Consider the following 20,796-nt stretch of genomic DNA (forward strand, 5'->3'; position numbering starts at 1 on the left):
ATTTATGACATGCTTAAGTGCAATATAATATGGTGTATAACAAGTGTGCACAACCTAAATATTATAAAAGCAAGTGAGGTAAAAAGGGGGCCGATATAAGGATCATATAAGAGGACACTTACTTTGTGTAAATGGTATATATAATTCCGGGGACCACCAGCAGCACTCCAGGGCACCCCGACTCGCATTTCGGACGCACTGTTCCTTCGTCAGGGGGTAGCATTCAACTAGACTAGGGGTCTTTTATATAATGTGCCGGTAAATATGTGACGCCAATGGCTGCAGCCGCAGCGTAAGCGGCGCATGCGCCGTCGGAGGACCCGGAAACCAATGCCGGAGACGTCATGTGACTGGACGCACAGGGTGAGTTCCTGGCGTTGCCAAGGCCACAATGATGCTCCCGACGCGATCGCCGGACCCCAACCACGCATGCGCACCACCGTGGATGCGCCATGGGCGTTTAGAGCAAGGGTAATGTATAATGAATGGCTACAAGTCAAGCGGTGATCGTAGGGGAAGATAAGTTAAACTGAATAGTTAAACTAAATAATATGGGGCGTACCGGAAGGTGAAAAAGTGAGGGAAGTATGTAAACAGTCTTCAACTGTGCCTGAGACCAATACAAGTAATATATACTGAAGTAATGAGCGTGCTGAAAAAAATGGGGTTTAATTATTGACACATACTGGAAAGGGAAAAGGTAAGAGAGATATATTATGTGTGGACCAACACAGACAGTGCTTAGGGACCATATATATGACAATATGTAGTACAGATTGATATATGAGTATAAGCAAGTGTAAAAAAATGGGGGAGGGGGGGGAAGGGGGGAAAGGAGAAAGTAAAAGGAACGGGAGACATTTTAGATAATAGAAGGATATATATCCGTATATAAATCATATATATATATATATATATATATATACATAAATGTATATACTTCCATATACAATTACACATATTATATTAGATAATAACAATCGAGAAGGGATAATTGAAATATAATTCACACAAATAGTAATAATTGCTTAATATATTCCACAGAAAAGAGAAAAAAGAAAAAAGAAAGAAAAAGAAAAAAATCATTCCAGGCGGCCCGTGACAGTCTCCAGAAAAATGATGCAAGTCACACATGTGGTACAGGTCCAATCCACGATCACTAAATCACAAGTGATCAGAGCAATAGCGATCACTGAGATTCTGTCCCTCCATCAAATTCCAGGTATTCATGGACATCGCTATCACCATCCAGGTCAACAGATCACATCACTCTACGATAAATGTCAGGTATGTAGCATAAATAATAAAGGCCTACAATATACAAAATATTAATATTAATATCACAATCACTATATAAAAACCACTATTACGTTAAGATGAATAAAAATATTTTTATATTTTTTAAGGGATATATTATATATATATATATATATATATATATATATATATATATATATATATATGTATATATATATATATATATATATAAAAATGCAATAAAAAGAGAACAAGACATGGATTTTCATAAGAAAATTGCAATAAAAAAGAACACTTAAAAGAGAACAGACCATGAATTTTCATAAGAGCGGGGCAAAACTTAAGTTCTCATTTAGACCGTTGGGGGACACAGTACCTAAAATCCAAATCCATTTAGTTTCAAGTTGTGACAATGGTTTACTAGTCTTACCACCCCTTTCATTGGTTACAATTTTATCAATCCCGAATACATGCAAAAGGGATGCATCACAATTACGGTATAGTTTAAAATGTTTAGGTATTGTTTTCAGTAGATTAACATTAGCAATATCCTTAGCAGCCTGTATTCCCAAGATATGTTCGCGAATGCGAACTTTTAATTGGCGTGTCGTCATCCCAATACATATAAGGGAGCAGGGACATTGGGCAAAATAAATTACTGCTTTTGTTGTGCACGTGATAGCATGTTTTATTTGGTATGTAGTTGTACCCATAGCGTTCATAAATGTATGGGTCCTCTTAATATTCGGGCAGGCTACGCAATTCCCACACGGTTTACATCCCGGTGTTGGTTTGATTTTAGTTAAAAAGGAGACAGAAGGTTTCGGTTCTACAACATAATGGCTTTTAACCAGGGTATCTTTCAAATTCCGTGATCTCCTGAATGTTATATGAGGACGCTCACTAATGTACTGAGCTAGTATTGGATCGCTCTGGAGAATCGGCCAAGATTTCGTAAGGAGCTGGCGCATCAGTTCAGATTGGCCATGGAATTGGGTAATAAATCTAACTGGTTGAATCAATGATTTTATTTCAGTGGAGTATAAGGTCTGATGTCTAGTGGTGTTCTTAGCTCTATTAAATGCCTTTTTGATTGATCGATGGCTATAACCCTGTTCTAAAAATCTAGCTTTGAGGTCGGCAGATTGTTTCATAAAGTCATCTTCGTTAGTACAAATTCTTCTCAAGCGTAGGAATTGTCCAGTCGGTATGGCTCTTATCATAGCACTTGGGTGTGTGTTGTGAATTCTGTGGCAGAGCTCCCTCCTGTGGTCATAACTGGTACTTCGGCTGGTTCTCTCTGTGAGCTTCCGTTGGTGGAGGAAAGTGGTACTGCGGCTTCTGAGTTTCCTTCCTCAGGTGATGTGGTGAGGTTGTTAGGTGTTTCCCTATTTAACTCCACCCAGTGCTTTGATCCTGGCCTCCAGTCAATGTTCTAGTGTTGGACCTGTTTCCTCCTGGATCGTTCCTGTGGCTTTATGCTCTGCATAGCTAAGTTCCTCTTTGCTATTTGTTTGCTGTTTTTTTCTGTCTAGCTTGTCAATTTGTTTTTTTCTGCTTGCTGGAAGCTCTGGGACGCAGAGGGTGTACCTCCGTGCCGTTAGTTCGGTACGGAGGGTCTTTTGCCCCCTTTGCGTGGTTTTTGAAGGGTTTTGTGTTGACCGCAAAGTTACCTTTCCTATCCTCGCTCTGTTCAGAAAGTTGGGCCTCACTTTGCTAAATCTATTTCATCTCTACGTTTGTCTCTTCATCTTTATTCACAGTCATTATATGTGGGGGCTGCCTTTTCCTTTGGGGTATTTCTCTGAGGCAAGGTAGGCTTTTTTTCTATCTTCAGGCTAGCTAGTTTCTCAGGCTGTGCCGAGTTGCATAGGCAGCGTTAGGCGCAATCCACGGCTGCCTCTAGTGTGGTTTGTTAGGATCAGGGATTGCGGTCAACAGAGTTCCCACGTCTCAGAGCTCGTTCTCGTTTTTTGGGTTATTGTCAGGTCACTGTACGTGCGCTGACCTCTATGTCCATTGTGGTTCTGAATTATCTTTCATAACAGTACTGGAGGCCAATGTACTAATGATTCTCAATAGAGGGAAAAAAGAAGTTCTGAGACCATTTTTTTTCCCTTTGCACTGTGTTTTGCCTTTTTTTTCCCCTAGACATTTGGGTGGTTCAGGACACAGGTGTAGCAATGGACATTAAAGGTCTGTCTTCATGTGTGGATCAGCTCACGGCAAGAGTACAAAGTATTCAAGACTTTGTGGTTCAGAATTCTATGTTAGAACCGAGAATTCCTATTCCTGATTTGTTAATATCGATGAATTTTTCCTGGCGCTCGGATTGCTGTACGATGAGCCTAATTCTGTGGATCAGGCAGAGAAGAATTTGCTGGCTCTGTGTCAGGGTCAGGATGAAAAAGAGGTATATTGTCAGAAATTTAGAAAGTGGTCCGTACTCACTCAGTGGAATGAAGGTGCGCTCGCAGCTATTTTCAGAAAAGGTCTCTCTGAAGCCCTTAAGGATGTTATGGTGGGATTTCCTATGCCTGCTGGTCTGAATGAGTCTATGTCTTTGGCCATTCAGATCGGTCGACGCTTGCGCGAGCGTAAATCTGTGCACCATTTGGCGTTATTACCTGAGCTTAAACCTGAGCCTATGCAGTGCGATAGGACTTTGACCAGAGTTGAACGGCAAGAACACAGACGTCTGAATGGGCTGTGTTTCTACTGTGGTGATTCCACTCATGCTATCTCTGATTGTCCTAAGCGCACTAAGCGGTTCGCTAGGTCTGCCACTATTGGTATGGTACAGTCAAAATTTCTTCTGTCTGTTACCTTGATCTGCTCTTTGTCATCGTATTCTGTCATGGCATTTGTGGATTCAGGCGCTGCCCTGAATTTGATGGAATTGGAGTATGCTAGGCGTTGTGGGTTTTTCTTGGAGCCCTTGCAGTGTCCTATTCCATTGAGAGGAATTGATGCTACGCCTTTGGCCAAGAATAAGCCTCAGTACTGGACCCAGCTGACCATGTGCATGGCTCCTGCACATCAGAAGGTTATTCGCTTTCTGGTGTTGCATAATCTGCATGATGTGGTCGTGTTGGGGTTGCCATGGCTACAAGTCCATAATCCAGTTTTAGATTGGAAATCCATGTCTGTGTCCAGCTGGGGTTGTCAGGGGGTACATGGTGATGTCCCATTTCTGACTATTTCTTCATCCACCCCTTCTGAGGTTCCTGAGTTCTTGTCTGATTACCGGGATGTATTTGATGAGCCCAAGTCCGATGCCCTACCTCCGCATAGGGATTGTGATTGTGCTATCGATTTGATTCCTGGTAGTAAATTCCCTAAAGGTCGACTGTTTAATTTATCTGTGCCAGAGCACGCCGCTATGCGGAGTTATGTGAAGGAGTCTTTGGAGAAGGGGCATATTCGCCCGTCATCGTCGCCATTGGGAGCAGGGTTCTTTTTTGTAGCCAAGAAGGATGGTTCACTGAGACATTGTATAGATTACCGCCTTTTAAATAAGATCACGGTTAAATTTCAGTACCCCTTGCCATTGTTATCTGATTTGTTTGCTCGGATTAAGGGGGCTAGCTGGTTCACTAAGATAGATCTTCGTGGTGCGTATAATCTTGTGCGTATTAAGCGAGGCGATGAGTGGAAAACTGCATTTAATACGCCCGAGGGCCATTTTGAGTATCTAGTAATGCCATTCGGACTAGCCAATGCTCCATCAGTGTTTCAGTCCTTTATGCATGACATCTTCCGAGAGTACCTGGATAAATTCCTGATTGTGTACTTAGATGACATTTTGATCTTCTCGGATGATTGGGAGTCTCATGTGAAGCAGGTCAGAACGGTGTTTCAGGTCCTGCGTGCTAATTCTTTGTTTGTGAAGGGATCAAAGTGTCTCTTTGGTGTTCAGAAGGTTTCATTTTTGGGGTTCTGTTATGTCTGCTAATGAAAGGTGTAATGAAGGCAATCCAGAGACACAGTGTGCCTAGCGATCCGAGCGCACACAGTGATCTGACAAATACCAAAAAACAAAAGAACGAGCTCTGAGACGTGGAAACTCTGTAGACTGCACACCTGATCCTATCCTAAACACAACTAATAGCGGCTGTGGATTGCGCCTAGCAACTACCTATGCAACTCGGCACAGCCTAAGAAACTAGCTAGCCTGAAGATAGAAAAATAGGCCTGACTTGCCCCCAGAGAAATACCCCAAAGGAAAAGGCAGCCCCCCACATATAATGACTGTGAGTAAGATGAAAAGACAAAACGTAGGGATGAAATAGATTCAGCAAAGTGGGGCCCGATAATCTTAGACAGAGCGAGGATAGTAAAGCGAACTTTGCAGTCTACAAAAAACCCTAAAGCAAAAACCACGCAAAGGGGGCAAAAAAGACCCACCGTGCCGAACTAACGGCACGGCGGTACACCCTTTGCTTCTCAGAGCTACCAGCAAAACAAAAGACAAGCTGGACAGAAAAAAAGCAACAAAATAGCAAAAAAGCACTTAGCTATACAGAGCAGCAGGTCACAGGAACAATCAGGAGAAGCTCAGATCCAACACTGGAACATTGACAAGGAGCAGGGATAGCAGCATCAGGCGGAGTTAAGTAACGAAGCAGTTAACGAGCTCACCAGAACACCTGAGGAAGGAAGCTCAGAAGCTGCAGTACCACTTGTGACCACAGGAGTGAATTCAGCCACAGAATTCACAACAGGGTTCATCTTTTCCCCTTCTACTATCGAGATGGATCCTGTTAAGGTCCAAGCCATCCATAATTGGACTCAGCCGACATCTCTGAAAAGTCTGCAAAAGTTCCTGGGCTTTGCTAATTTTTATCGTCGCTTCATGTGCAATTTTTCTAGTATTGCTAAACCATTGACCGATTTGACCAAGAAGGGTGCTGATTTGGTCAATTGGTCTTCTGCTGCGGTGGAAGCTTTTCAAGAGTTGAAGCGTCGTTTTTCTTCTGCCCCTGTGTTGTGTCAACCAGATGTTTCGCTTCCGTTCCAGGTCGAGGTTGATGCTTCTGAGATTGGAGCAGGGGCTGTTTTGTCGCAGAGAAGTTCTGATTGCTCGGTGATGAAACCATGCGCCTTCTTTTCCAGGAAGTTTTCGCCTGCTGAGCGTAATTATGATATGGGCAATCGATAGTTGCTGGTCATGAAGTGGGCATTCGAGGAATGGCGTCATTGGCTTGAGGGAGCTAAGCATCACGTGGTGGTCTTGACTGATCATAAGAACTTGACTTATCTCGAGTCTGCCAAGCGCTTGAACCCTAGACAAGCTCGTTGGTCGTTGTTTTTTGCCCGTTTTGACTTTGTGATTTCATACCTTCCAGGCTCTAAAAATGTGAAGGCGGATGCTCTGTCTAGGAGTTTTGTGCCCGACTCTCCGGGTGTATCTGAGCCGGCGGGTATCCTCAAAGAGGGAGTAATTGTGTCTGCCATCTCCCCTGATTTGCGGCGGGTGCTGCAAAAATTTCAGGATAATAAACCTGATCGTTGCCCAGCGGAGAAACTGTTTGTCCCTGATAGGTGGACGAATAAAGTTATCTCTGAGGTTCATTGTTCGGTGTTGGCTGGTCATCCTGGAATCTTTGGTACCAGAGAGTTAGTGGCTAGATCCTTCTGGTGGCCATCTCTGTCGCGGGATGTGCGTACTTTTGTGCAGTCCTGTGGGATTTGTGCTCGGGCTAAGCCCTGCTGTTCTCGTGCCAGTGGGTTACTTTTGCCCTTGCCGGTCCCGAAGAGGCCTTGGACACATATCTCTATGGATTTTATTTCAGATCTTCCCGTCTCTCAACAGATGTCAGTCATTTGGGTGGTCTATGATCGCTTCTCTAAGATGGTCCATTTGGTACCCTTGTCTAAATTGCCTTCCTCCTCTGATTTGCTGCCATTGTTTTTCCAGCATGTGGTTCGTTTGCATGGCATTCCAGAGAATATCGTTTCTGACAGAGGTTCCCAGTTTGTTTCGAGGTTTTGGCGAGCCTTTTGTGGTAGGATGGGCATTGACTTGTCTTTTTCCTCGGCTTTCCATCCTCAGACTAATGGCCAGACCGAACGAACCAATCAGACCTTGGAAACATATCTGAGATGCTTTGTTTCTGCTGATCAGGATGACTGGGTGTCCTTTTTGCCTTTGGCTGAGTTCGCCCTTAATAATCGGGCCAGCTCGGCTACCTTAGTTTCACCGTTTTTCTGCAACTCTGGGTTCCATCCTCGTTTCTCTTCAGTGCAGGTTGAGTCTTCGGACTGTCCTGGTGTGGATACTGTGGTGGACAGGTTGCAGCAGATTTGGACTCATGTAGTGGACAATTTGACTTTGTCCCAGGAGAAGGCTCAATGTTTCGCTAATCGCAGACACTGTGTGGGTCCCCGACTTCGGGTTGGGGACTTGGTTTGGTTATCTTCTCGTCATATTCCTATGAAGGTTTCCTCTCCTAAGTTTAAACCTCGTTTTATTGGTCCGTATAGGATTTCTGAGGTTCTTAATCCTTTGTCTTTTCATCTGACCCTTCCAGATTCATTTTCCATCCATAACATATTCCATAGGTCATTGTTGCGGAGATACGTGGCACCTATGGTTCCATCTGTTGATCCTCCTGCCCCGGTTTTGGTGGAGGGGGAGTTGGAGTATATTGTGGAGAAGATTTTGGATTCTCGTGTTTCAAGACGGAAACTCCAGTATCTGGTTAAGTGGAAGGGTTATGCTCAGGAAGATAATTCCTGCGTCTTTGCCTCTGATGTCCATGCTCCCGATCTTGTTCGTGCCTTTCTTATGGCTCATCCTGGTCGTCCTGGGAGCTCTGGTGAGGGTTCGGTGACCCCTCCTCAAGGAGGGGGTACTGTTGTGAATTCTGTGGCAGAGGTCCCTCCTGTGGTCACAACTGGTACTTCGGCTGGTTCTCTCTGTGAGCTTCCGTTGGTGGAGGAAAGTGGTACTGCGGCTTCTGAGTTTCCTTCCTCAGGTGATGTGGTGAGGTCATTAGGTGTTTCCCTATTTAACTCCACCCAGTGCTTTGATCCTGGCCTCCAGTCAATGTTCTAGTGTTGGACCTGTTTCCTCCTGGATCGTTCCTGTGGCTTGCTGCTCTGCATAGCTAAGTTCCTCTTTGCTATTTGTTTGCTGTTTTTTTCTGTCCAGCTTGTCAATTTGTTTTTTTCTGCTTGCTGGAAGCTCTGGGACGCAGAGGGTGTACCTCCGTGCCGTTAGTTCGGTACGGAGGGTCTTTTTGCCCCCTTTGCGTGGTTTTTGAAGGATTTTGTGTTGACCGCAAAGTTACCTTTCCTATCCTCGCTCTGTTCAGAAAGTTGGGCCTCACTTTGCTAAATCTATTTAATCTCTACGTTTGTCTCTTCATCTTTACTCACAGTCATTATATGTGGGGGCTGCCTTTTCCTTTGGGGTATTTCTCTGAGGCAAGGTAGGCTTTTTTTCTATTTTCAGGCTAGCTAGTTTCTCAGGCCGTGCCGAGTTGCATAGGCAGCGTTAGGCGCAATCCACGGCTGCCTCTAGTGTGGTTTGTTAGGATCAGGGATTGCGGTCAACAGAGTTCCCACGTCTCAGAGCTCATTCTCGTTTTTTGGGTTATTGTCAGGTCACTAATGTGCGCTGACCTCTATGTCCATTGTGGTTCTGAATTATCTTTCATAACAGGTGTGATGACGTGGCATGGAGAAATGAATTTACGGATGTAGGTTTACGGTAGAAGTCGGTGACCAAAAAATTATCCTCTCCTCGTTTAACACATACATCCAGGAACTCAATACAATTAGGGTCACACTTGAAAGTTAGATGTATGTTGCTTGAATTTTGATTTAGCTGACCCATAAACTCATCAAGCAACACTCTGGATCCCTGCCAAATGAAAAAAATGTCATCAATGAAGCGCACCCACAGGGGGATGCGCTCCATTGATGCCATAAGGTCAGACGCAAGGAGGGCCCTCTCCCACAGCCCCAGGAATAGATTTGCGTACGCCGGCGCAAAAGATGCACCCATGGCGGTGCCCTGGAGCTGCAGGTAGAAGGACCCCTTGAAAGTAAAAAAATTGTGTGACAAAGAAAATTGAAGAAGTTCCAAAATGAAATTACTCATATCACTGGATATCATGGATGAATTTAAAAAATACCGTGTAGCCTTTAAGCCGTCCCCATGGCGAATGTTTGTGTATAACGACTCCACATCGCAAGACACAAGTAATGTATCATTGTCGACTTGGAGTCCATCAATTTTTTTCAAGAAATCGTTGGTATCTTTCACGAACGAGGGCAATTCTTCAACCAGTGGTTTCAGTTTAAAATCAATAAACTTATTTATATTTTCCATAAAATTACCACACCCTGATATTATGGGTCTACCCGGCGGTGTAATGCTATTCTTGTGTACTTTGGGCAGTAAGTATAGTGTGGGAATGATTGGTTCCGTAACCTGTAAGGCAAGGAATAAATCCTTGGTGATTATTCCATTACCATTGGCTTCTTTTAAAATCACCATCAATTCTTTACCAAATTTTTCCAGAGGATTGAATGTAAGTTTCCTGTAGCACACCTCAACCCTCAGCTGTTTAAATGCCTCCGCCTCATAGAGTATTTTTGGCCAGATTACTATACTCCCCCCTTATCCGCGGGTTTAATTAAAATATCATTCATTGCTTTTAATTTCACCAAACTCTGCTTTTCCTCATAGCTGAGATTATCCGTATTAGGGTAGCAAGGAATTTTATCAAATTCCCTGCTTACTGTCTGTACAAATATCTCCAATGTTGGACAAGAGGATAAAGGTGGAAATCTACGTGAGCAAGGTTGTATTGATTTTGGGATCTTACCTTCCTCAATCTCAATATGCTCCTGTGCCAGTTCCTCCAAGACATTCAGTGTCTCCTGCTCCGTCTCTGTTGGGAATAGTCTCATTAGATCCTCATTATGAAAATGCCATTTAAAGATAAGTTTTCTCGCAAATAAATGCAAGTCTTTGACTGCAGTAAACTTATCAAATTTTGCTGTGGGGCAAAACATCAGGCCCTTGTTCAACACAGCCATCTCAGTTTGAGAGAAACAATAGGAACTCAAATTAATTACCTTATTACTGCCTCTATAGTTGTCAGGCGAGTATCTGAAATTCTTCTTAGCCGGCATATAACGGGGTTCACGTTTCCGTTTAGGAGTAGAATTTATTGAAGCTGATGTAGAGACGGAGGAGAAGGCACACGAAACATCACCATTAGCCGCATCAGATGTAATAGACATTGTACGCTCACGTATCTCTTCTTTATTCTGAGGTTTCTGCCATCTATATATTCTGCCGTTTGCAATGTCTCTCTGATCTCTTAATAATTTACTAGTTTGTCTCACCTGTATATCTTTTACCCACTGATCCACTAATTTATCCAATTGGGGATTAATTGATTCATACTGATCACTTGTCAAGTTAATTTTTGCTTTAGTAATGGTCTCTTCCAACAGTCTATCAATGTCAGTTAGGGTTTTCATATTGTATTGTATCAATAGACCCATCAATTTTATAGATGTCTCATTACATATTGTTTCCCATTTATTTATAAAATCATTATCCTCAACCGGAAATGATGGTGTAATTTGGAGCTGCAGGCCCCTCGGAATAAGTTGTCTTTGCACATAGTTCTCTAAAAAAGCCCGGTTCCACCATGAGCGTGTTCTCCTGTATGTCAAATTTTTGATGGTATAAAAGAAATCATTAAATTGTGGACCCACGGCAGTAGTGACATTTGTACCGTTAGTCCCAAATACCATATTTACTTGTCCCTGCCAGGACTGTTCCCTGGACTTAAAATCCATGCGTAGAGCAAGAAAGTGGCCTGTGCAAAACACAGTAGATATATAATAATTAGTAAAACACACTAATGTCAACAGGGTAAAAGTAGTTTACACGTATAAAATACAAGAGATAAAATTATTAATAATCCATATAGATATATACCCTGAGAACACCCAGTGTGCCAGTGGTGTAGTGAAACACTACATTAATTGGAGGAAGTCATGCTCACCACATAGAAAAAAAAACCCAGAGCAATCACAACAGAGAATGTAGTCATAAAATATTTTATTTATTATTAATAGTAGACCATACAAAAAAAACATCAATAATAAAATATAAAAAAATATATATATAAAAATTATATATATATATATATATATACATATATATATATATATATATGTAAAATTGTATATTCCAATATATGATTATAGCAGTGCCTGTGGCTATCTGATGGTCCAATAATAGAAGTTAAATGTCCATATAGTATCCAAGTGGCCCTTAAAAATCAAACCAACAGTGCTGGTAATTAGAGTTGAGCGACCTTGACCTTTTTAGAGTCGAGCCGGGTTTTGCGAAACCCGACTATGTCCAAAGTCGGGTCGAGTGAAATCGGCCGATTATGACGTAAAGTCGGGATCGACCGAAACACGAAACCCAATGCAAGTCAATGGGGCAGCATAGTCGGCAGTGAGTGGGGGCCAGGAAAACACCTAGAGTGCCCATTTTAATGTCAAAACCATCCATTCTTCTTAATGAAGCTTGTCAAGCGTAATTTACCTTATAATAATTGGAAGGCATTTGAAATTGGGGGTCATTTGGCTAAAGTTGTGGGGGGTAGGGCTGGTTCAAGTAATTAGTGGGCCCAGGAAATCTGGACCACGTCACGGCAGTGGAGCAGGGAGAGGTAAGTATTTCAACTTTGCAAGTGCTGTGAACCTGAGCAAGCAGGGGGGGCCCACTCGTTGGCATTGGCACTGGCACAGGGCCCCTCAAAGTACAGCGGTGTGTTTGCACGGCGGGGGCGCCTCCCACCGGCAGCAACACTTTTGCGTACTATGAGAGGCCCTGTGCCAGTGACGTCGCCAACTAGTATTCCTCCCCCCACCTGATGAAGGAACCTGCACTTTCATCTGCACCTTCCTCTTTGTCCCCGTGTAAGGTGGTATGGTATGCGGGAAGAGCAACCTGACTTTCAGCAGGGTCACAATGTTGTTGTGTAGCGTGCACGGGGAATGTTGCGTTATGGGTCAATGTACCAGCAGACTCATCTATCACTGGCTGGGCAATGGGCACGATGAAGTGGAAACACAGATATAGGCCCAAAGAAGAAAGTGGGCTAAATGCAGTTCAAAATTGGTAACACAGGAATAACCAGGGGGCATTGCAGTGGAGGACAACTGGAATGAGAGGCTGACACAGAGAGTAGGGCCAAATCAGTAAGTAGTCGAAATGCAGTTCAAAATTGGCAACCGTAGTAAACAGGCGGCACAGCTTTGTTCAGTGGAGGAGAACAGCAAGGAGTGGCAGACACCGATAGTAGGCCCCAACCCAACTAGTAGGCCAAATGCAGTCTAACATTAACAACTACTTAACGAGAGGCTGAAAATGGTATTTCAGGACAGGAAACCAGGAGAACAGCAAGGAGTGGCAGACACCGATAGTAGGCCCCAAACCAACTAGTACGCCAAATGCAGTTGTTCCATTTAACCACAATTTAATGAGAGCCTGAAGATAGAAGCTCAGGAAAGGCAACCTGGGGAACACCTTGGAGTGTAACACACCATCTCTCTCCACCCCATACCCATTTTGTAGGCCTAATGCTGTGTACTTTTCTACAACTACTAAACGAGAGTCGGAAGACCGAAGCAATGGCAAGGAAACCTGGGGAACACCTTGGAGTGTAACACACCATCTCTCTCCACCCCATACCCAATTTGTAGGCCTAATGCAGCCTACTTTCCGACACCTACTAAACGAGAGCATGAAGATCGAAGCTCAGGAAAGGCAACCTGGGGAACACCTTGGAGTGTAACACACCATCTCTCTCCACCCCATACCCATTTTTTAGGCCTAATGCAGTGTACTTTTCTACAACTACTAAACGAGAGTCGGAAGACCGAAGCAATGGCAAGGAAACCTGGGGAACACCTTGGAGTGTAACACACCATCTCTCTCCACCCCATTCCCCATTTTTTAGGCCTAATGCAGCCTACTTTCCGACACCTACTAAACGAGAGCATGAAGATCGAAGCTCAGGAAAGGCAACCTGGGGAACACCTTGGAGTGTAACACACCATCTCTCTCCACCCCATACCCATTTTGTAGGCCTAATGCTGTGTACTTTTCTACAACTACTAAACGAGAGTCGGAAGACCGAAGCAATGGCAAGGAAACCTGGGGAACACCTTGGAGTGTAACACACCATCTCTCTCCACCCCATACCCAATTTGTAGGCCTAATGCAGCCTACTTTCCGACACCTACTAAACGAGAGCATGAAGATCGAAGCTCAGGAAAGGCAACCTGGGGAACACCTTGGAGTGTAACACACCATCTCTCTCCACCCCATACCCATTTTGTAGGCCTAATGCTGTGTACTTTTCCACCAACTACTAAACGAGAGCCGGAAGATCGAAGCTCATGAAAGGCAACCCGGGGAACACCTTGGAGTGTAACACAACCTCTCTCTACACCACGAAAGGGCTGATTCTTAGGAAGGAAGGCTGTTGTAAATAAGCATTGCGCGTCCGAGGGTGATTATATTCTTATTCGGTATCTACTCACCCTCGGACGCGCCATGCTTCTTGATTTGTAATTAATGTTTATTTGCAATGTGCTTTTGACTTACTCAATTATTTTTTTAATTATTGATTTTATTAAATTAATAGTTTAACATCTTATTGGAAATAATTTAAAGGAGACGCGACAGGACAACACTCGGTGGATGCCACATCTGTGTTAACAACTCCAAAAAACTTTCAGTTAACTTCTTGCAGGAGAAAGAAATTGTAGCTGTTGGACCTTTGTAGTACAGTTCCAGATATTTGTTGTGTGTTTGTTTTGATTGTTAAAATGTCTGCATTTGAGATCTCAACACGATCTTATTTTTTATAATCAAATTAATTTTTTAAATATTTTATTAGGTTGGTTCAAGGGGTACACGGGCCGCAGTAGACAGGTCAGTGGAGGCCTAGTGGAAGGAGGGACCGCAGATGCGCCACTGTTTCACCCATACACAATTAGTAGGCCTAATGCAGCGTAGTTTCCAACAGCTACTAAACGAGAGCCGGAAGATCGAAGCTCAGGAAAGGCAACCTGGGGAACACCTTGGAGTGTAACACAACCTCTCTCTACACCACGGAAGGGCTGATTCTTAGGAAGGAAGGCTGTTGTAAATAAGCATTGCGCGTCCGAGGGTGATTATATTCTTATTCGGTATCTACTCACCCTCGGACGCGCCATGCTTCTTGATTTGTAATTAATGTTTATTTGCAATGTGCTTTTGACTTACTCAATTATTTTTTTAATTATTGATTTTATTAAATTAATAGTTTAACATCTTATTGGAAATAATTTAAAGGAGACGCGACAGGACAACACTCGGTGGATGCCATATCTGTGTTAACAACTCCAAAAAACTTTCAGTTAACTTCTTGCAGGAGAAAGAAATTGTAGCTGTTGGACCTTTGTAGTACAGTTCCAGATATTTGTTGTGTGTTTGTTTTGATTGTTAAAATGTCTGCATTTGAGATCTCAACACGATCTTATTTTTTATAATCAAATTAATTTTTTTTATATTTAATGATGTTGGTTCAAGGGGTACACGGGCAGCAATAGACAGGTCAGTGGAGGCCTAGTGGAAGGAGTGACGGCAGACAGGCATCAAAGGCCTAACATTGGGCTGGCTGTAGGCAAGTTAAAATTGGTTCCAGGGGAACACGGCCATCAGTGGCCTGGTCAGTGTAGTTGTAGTTGAAAGAACGGGACGCAGACAGGCTTCGAAGGCCTAACATAACAAACTTGGGCTGGCTGTAGGCACTTTTAAATTTGTTCCAGGGGTACATGGGCAGCAGTGTATGGTCAGTGGAAGTCTAGTGGAAGGAGTGACCGCAGACAGGCTTCCAAGGCCTAACATAACAAACTTGGGCTGGCTGTAGGCACTTTTAAATTGGTTCCAGGGGTACACGGGCAGCAGTGGTCTGGTCAGTGGAAGTCTAGTGGAAGGAGTGACCGCAGACAGGCTTCCAAGGCCTAACATAACAAACTTGGGCTGGCTGTAGGCACTTTTAAATTGGTTCCAGGGGTACACGGGCAGCAGTGGTCTGGTCTGTGGAAGTCTAGTGGAAGGAGTGACCGCAGACAGGCTTCGAAGGCCTAACATAACAAACTTGGGCTGGCTGTAGGCACTTTTAAATTGGTTCCAGGGGTACACGGGCAGCAGTGGTCTGGTCAGTGGAAGTCTAGTGGAAGGAGTGACCGCAGACAGGCTTCCAAGGCCTAACATAACAAACTTGGGCTGGCTGTAGGCACTTTTAAATTGGTTCCAGGGGTACACGGGCAGCAGTGGTCTGGTCAGTGGAAGTCTAGTGGAAGGAGTGACCGCAGACAGGCTTCCAAGGCATAACATAACAAACTTGGGCTGGCTGTAGGCACTTTTAATTTGGTTGCAGGGGTACACGGGCAGCAGTGGTCTGGTCAGTGGAAGTCTAGTGGAAGGAGTGACCGCAGACAGGCTTCGAAGGCCTAACATAACAAAATTGGGCTGGCTGTAGGCACTTTAAATTGGTTCCAGGGGTACATGGGCAGCAGTGTATGGTCAGTGGAAGTCTAGTGGAAGGAGTGACGGCAGACAGTCTTCGAAGGCCTAACATAACAAAATTGGGCTGACTGTAGGCACTTTTAAATTGGTTCCAGGGTAACACGGCCAGCAGTGGCCTGGTCAGTGTAGTAGTTGTAGAAAGAAGGGACCGCAGACAGGCTTCGAAGGCCTAACATAACAAAAATGTCAAAACAATGGTATTGTCAGTGCCAGGCATTGAAGGATGTCAGCGCCTAGACTACACATTGGTGAAGCTGTGAGAGATAATTTTGCTAGTGGTAGAGCACTGTTTGAGCTGGGGGGGGGAACTGTCTTGTGGCCGGCGGTACAGGCACAGGGCCCCTCATATTACAACGGTGTGTCTGACGTTGGGTGCGCACCACCACCGCCAGAGACACTTTATTGTACTATGAGGGACCCAGTGGCAGTGCCGTCGACCAAAAGCGGCCACACCCACCTCTTCAGACAAACAGCACTCTCAAGGGTCCAAGCGCAAAGTGGCGATAGCACGGCCCCGTGTGGGGAGTTTGGCCATTTCGTGAGGTGGAAACATGTCGTATGCTGGACAATCAGGTGAAGAAAATTACGAGATTGGAAAAGTCATTCAGAATAGTCCACAGGCAAGACCTTTTCATAGGAAAGCTAGGTGTCAGCCGGGCAGGGTGGGGCAAAAGATTTTGAAATCCAGTTGTGGTTCATTTTAATGAAGGTTAGATCATCTACATTTTGGGTAGCCAGACGAGTCCTTTTTTCTGTTAGTATTGAACCTGCAGCACTGAATACTCTTTCTGATAGGACACTAGCTGCCGGGCAAGCAAGCTCCTGCAATGCATATTCTGCCAATTCTGGCCAGGTGTCTAATTTGGATGCCCAGTAATCAAATGGGAATGACGGTTGAGGGAGAACGTCGATAAGGGATGAAAAATAGTTTGTAACCATACTGGACAAATGTTGTCTCCTGTCACTTTGAATTGATGCTGCAGTACCTGTCCTGTCTGCGGTCATAGAAAAATCACTCCACAACCTGGTCAGAAAACCCCTCTGGCCAACGCCACTTCTGATTTCTGCCCCTCTAACACCTCTGGTCTGCTGGCCCCTGGAGCTCGTGTGAGAACGATCACGGGCGCTGTGTGCAGGGAATGCCAGAAGCAAACGGTCAACAAGAGTTGATTGTTTTGTTGCTAATATTAGTTCCAAGTTCTCATGTGGCATAATATTTTGCAATTTGCCTTTATAGCGAGGATCAAGGAGGCAGGCCAACCAGTAATCGTCATCGTTCATCATTTTTGTAATGCGTGTGTCCCTTTTGAGGATACGCAAGGCATAATCCGCCATGTGGGCCAAAGTTCCCGTTGTCAAATCTGCGGTTGTGCTTGGTTGAGGGGCAGTTGCAGGCAAATCTACGTCACTTGTGTCCCTCAAAAAACCAGAACCCGGCCTTGCCACGCCACCAATTTCCCGTGCCCCCGGGAAAGCTTCCTCATTAAAAATATACTCATCCCCATCATCCTCCTCATCCTCCACCTCCTCTTCGCCCGGTACCTCGTCATGTACACTGCCCTGACCAGACAATCGCTGACTGTCATCAAGGCTTTCCTCTTCCTCTGGTGCAGACGCCTGATCCTTTATGTGCGTCAAACTTTGCATCAGCAGACGCATTAGGGGGATGCTCATGCTTATTATGGCGTTGTCTGCACTAACCAGCCGTGTGCATTCCTCAAAACACTGAAGGACTTGACACATGTCTTGAATCTTCGACCACTGCACACCTGACAACTCCATGTCTGCCATCCTACTGCCTGCCCGTGTATGTGTATCCTCCCACAAAAACATAACAGCCCGCCTCTGTTCGCACAGTCTCTGAAGCATGTGCAGTGTTGAGTTCCACCTTGTTGCAACGTCTATGATTAGGCGATGCTGGGGAAGGTTCAAAGAACGCTGATAGGTCTGCATACGGCTGGAGTGTACAGGCGAACGGCGGATATGTGCGCAAAGTCCACGCACTTTGAGGAGCAGGTCGGATAACCCCGGATAACTTTTCAGGAAGCACTGCACCACCAGGTTTAAGGTGTGAGCCAGGCAAGGAATGTGTTTCAGTTGGGAAAGGGAGATGGCAGCCATGAAATTCCTTCCGTTATCACTCACTACCTTGCCTGCCTCAAGATCTACAGTGCCCAGCCACGACTGCGTTTCTTGCTGCAAGAACTCGGACAGAACTTCCGCGGTGTGTCTATTGTCGCCCAAACACTTCATAGCCAATACAGCCTGCTGACGTATGCCAGTAGCTGCCCCATAATGGGAGACCTGGTGTGCAACAGTGGCAGGTGCGGATGGAGTGTTTGTGCGACTGCGGTCTGTGGACGAGCTCTTGCTTCTGCAGGAGGACGAGGAGGAGGAGGAGGAGGAGGAGGGGGTGCGAACGGCTACAGACAACTGTTTACTAGACCGTGGGCTAGGCAGAACTGTCCCAAACTTGCTGTCCCCTGTGGACCCTGAATCCACCACATTTACCCAGTGTGCCGTGATGGACACGTAACGTCCCTGGCCATGCCTACTGGTCCATGCATCTGTTGTCAGGTGCACCTTTGTGCTCACAGATTGCCTGAGTGCATGGACGATGCGCTCTTTAACATGCTGGTGGAGGGCTGGGATGGCTTTTCTGGAAAAAAAGTGTCGACTGGGTAGCTCGTAGCGTGGTACAGCGTAGTCCATCAGGTCTTTGAAAGCTTCGCTTTCAACTAACCGGTAGGGCATCATCTCTAACGAGATTAGTCTAGCTATGTGGGCGTTCAAACCCTGTGTACGCGGATGCGAGGCTAAGTATTTCCTTTTTCTAACCATAGTCTCATGTAGGGTGAGCTGGACTGGAGAGCTGGAGATCGTGGAACTAGCGGGGGTGCCGGTGGACATGGCAGACTGAGAGACGGTGGGAGATGGTATTGTTGCCGCCGGTGCCCTAGATGCAGTGTTTCCTACTACGAAACTGGTGATTCCCTGACCCTGACTGCTTTGGCCTGGCAAAGATACCTGCACAGATACAGCAGGTGGTGCGCTAAATGGTGGTCCTACACTGCCGGAAGGGATGTTGCGTTGATGACTAGCTTCATTGGCCGAGGGTGCAACAACCTTAAGGGACGTTTGGTAGTTAGTCCAAGCTTTCAAATGCATGGTGGTTAAATGTCTATGCATGCAACTAGTATTGAGACTTTTCAGATTCTGACCTCTGCTTAAGGAAGTAGAACATTTTTGACAGATGACTTTGCGCTGATCAATTGGATGTTGTTTAAAAAAATGCCAGACTGCACTCTTTCTAGCATCGGATACCTTTTCAGGCATTGCAGACTGAGCTTTAACCGGATGGCCACGCTGTCCTCCACCAGGTTTTGGCTTTGCCACGCGTTTTGGGCAAGATACGGGCCCGGCAGATGGAACCTGTGGCGATGTTGATGCCTGCTGCGGCCCCTCCTCCTCCTCTGCTTCAGAACTGCTGCCGCCTGCACCCTGTTCCCCCAATGGCTGCCAATCGGGGTCAAGAACTGGGTCATCTAATAACTCTTCTTGTACCTCCTGCGCAACTTCGTCTGTGTCACCGTGTCGTTCGGTGGTATAGCGTTCGTGATGGGGCAACATAGTCTCATCAGGGTCTGATTCTTGATCAGCACCCTGCGAGGGCAATGTTGTGGTCTGAGTCAAAGGACCAGCATAGTAGTCTGGCTGTGGCTGTGCGTCAGTGCACTCCATGTCAGATTCAATTTGTAATGGGCATGGACTGTTAACTAGGGTTGAGCGAAACGGGTCGAACATTTTCAAAAGTCGCCGACTTTTGGCTAAGTCGGGGTTTCATGAAACCCGATCCGACCCCTGTGCGGGGTCGGCCATGCGGTACGCGACTTTCGCGCCAAAGTCGCGTTTCAATGACGCGAAAAGCGCCATTTCTCAGCCAATGAAGGTAAACGCAGAGTGTGGGCAGCGTGATGACATAGGTCCTGGTCCCCACCATCTTAGAGAAGGGCATTGCAGTGATTGGCTTGCTGTCTGCGACGTCACAGGGGCTATAAAGAGGCGTTCCCGCCGACCGCCATCTTACTGCTGCTGATCTGAGCTTAGGGAGAGGTTGCTGCCGCTTTGTCAGAAGCAGGGATAGCGTTAGGCAGGGTCCATTAACCACAAAACCGCTTGTGCTGCAGCGATTTGCACTGTCCAACACCACCCTCGGTGTGCAGGGACAGTGGAAGTTTTTTTTTTTTTTTTTTTCCCCTCAGCGCTGTAGCTCATTGGGCTGCCCTAGAAGGCTCCCTGATAGCTGCATTGCTGTGTGTACGCCGCTGTGCAAACCAACTGCTTTTTTCAAAGCACAAATCCTCTTGTTCCTTCCTTTCTGCACAGCTATCTTTTTTGTTTGTCCACACTTTTTATTTCATTTGTGCATCAGTCCACTCCTTATTGCTGCCTGCCATACCTGGCTGAGATTACTGCAGGCAGGGAGATAGTAGCTGCCTGCCATACCTGGCTGAGATTACTGCAGGCAGGGAGATAGTAATTGTAGGACATTCCCTGTTTTTTTTTTTGTTTTTTTTTTGGTGGGAGATTAAGATTGGCAATTTGGCATTTCTGCTAGAGTGCCATCCCTGTGTGTGCCATCTCTCTCACATAGTGGGCCATAGAAAGCCTTTTCATTTTTCTGTATTTTTTTTTGTGGGGTGTATAAATTCTCCCTGATAAAAATACAGTGGGAGATTAATATTGGCCTTTGGGCTTGTGTGCCAGTCCTGAGTGTGCCATCTCTCTCACAAATAGTGGGCCATAGAAAGCCTATTTTATTTTTTTTGGGGTTTTATAAATTCTCCCTGAAAAAAAGGGAGATTAATATTGGCCTCTGGGCTTGTGTGCCAGTCCTGAGCGTGCCATCT

General features: G+C 45.3%; 1 long non-coding RNA gene across 1 annotated transcript in view; it reads right to left on the bottom strand.

Moving 5' to 3' along the window:
* Window positions 1–1,055: 1,055 nt before the first annotated feature.
* Window positions 1,056–20,796, bottom strand: part of LOC138638085 (uncharacterized) — a 63,608-nt gene continuing 43,867 nt past the window's right edge. The window contains exons 2-4 of the long non-coding RNA XR_011312450.1: window positions 10,351–10,451; window positions 10,098–10,163; window positions 1,056–1,311 (exon numbers count right to left, since the gene is read on the bottom strand). This is a non-coding gene — a long non-coding RNA (uncharacterized lncRNA). The remainder of the gene's footprint in view (window positions 1,312–10,097; window positions 10,164–10,350; window positions 10,452–20,796) is intronic.

The sequence above is a fragment of the Ranitomeya imitator genome, chromosome 5, assembly GCF_032444005.1.
Source record: "Ranitomeya imitator isolate aRanImi1 chromosome 5, aRanImi1.pri, whole genome shotgun sequence".
NCBI lineage: Eukaryota > Metazoa > Chordata > Amphibia > Anura > Dendrobatidae > Ranitomeya > Ranitomeya imitator.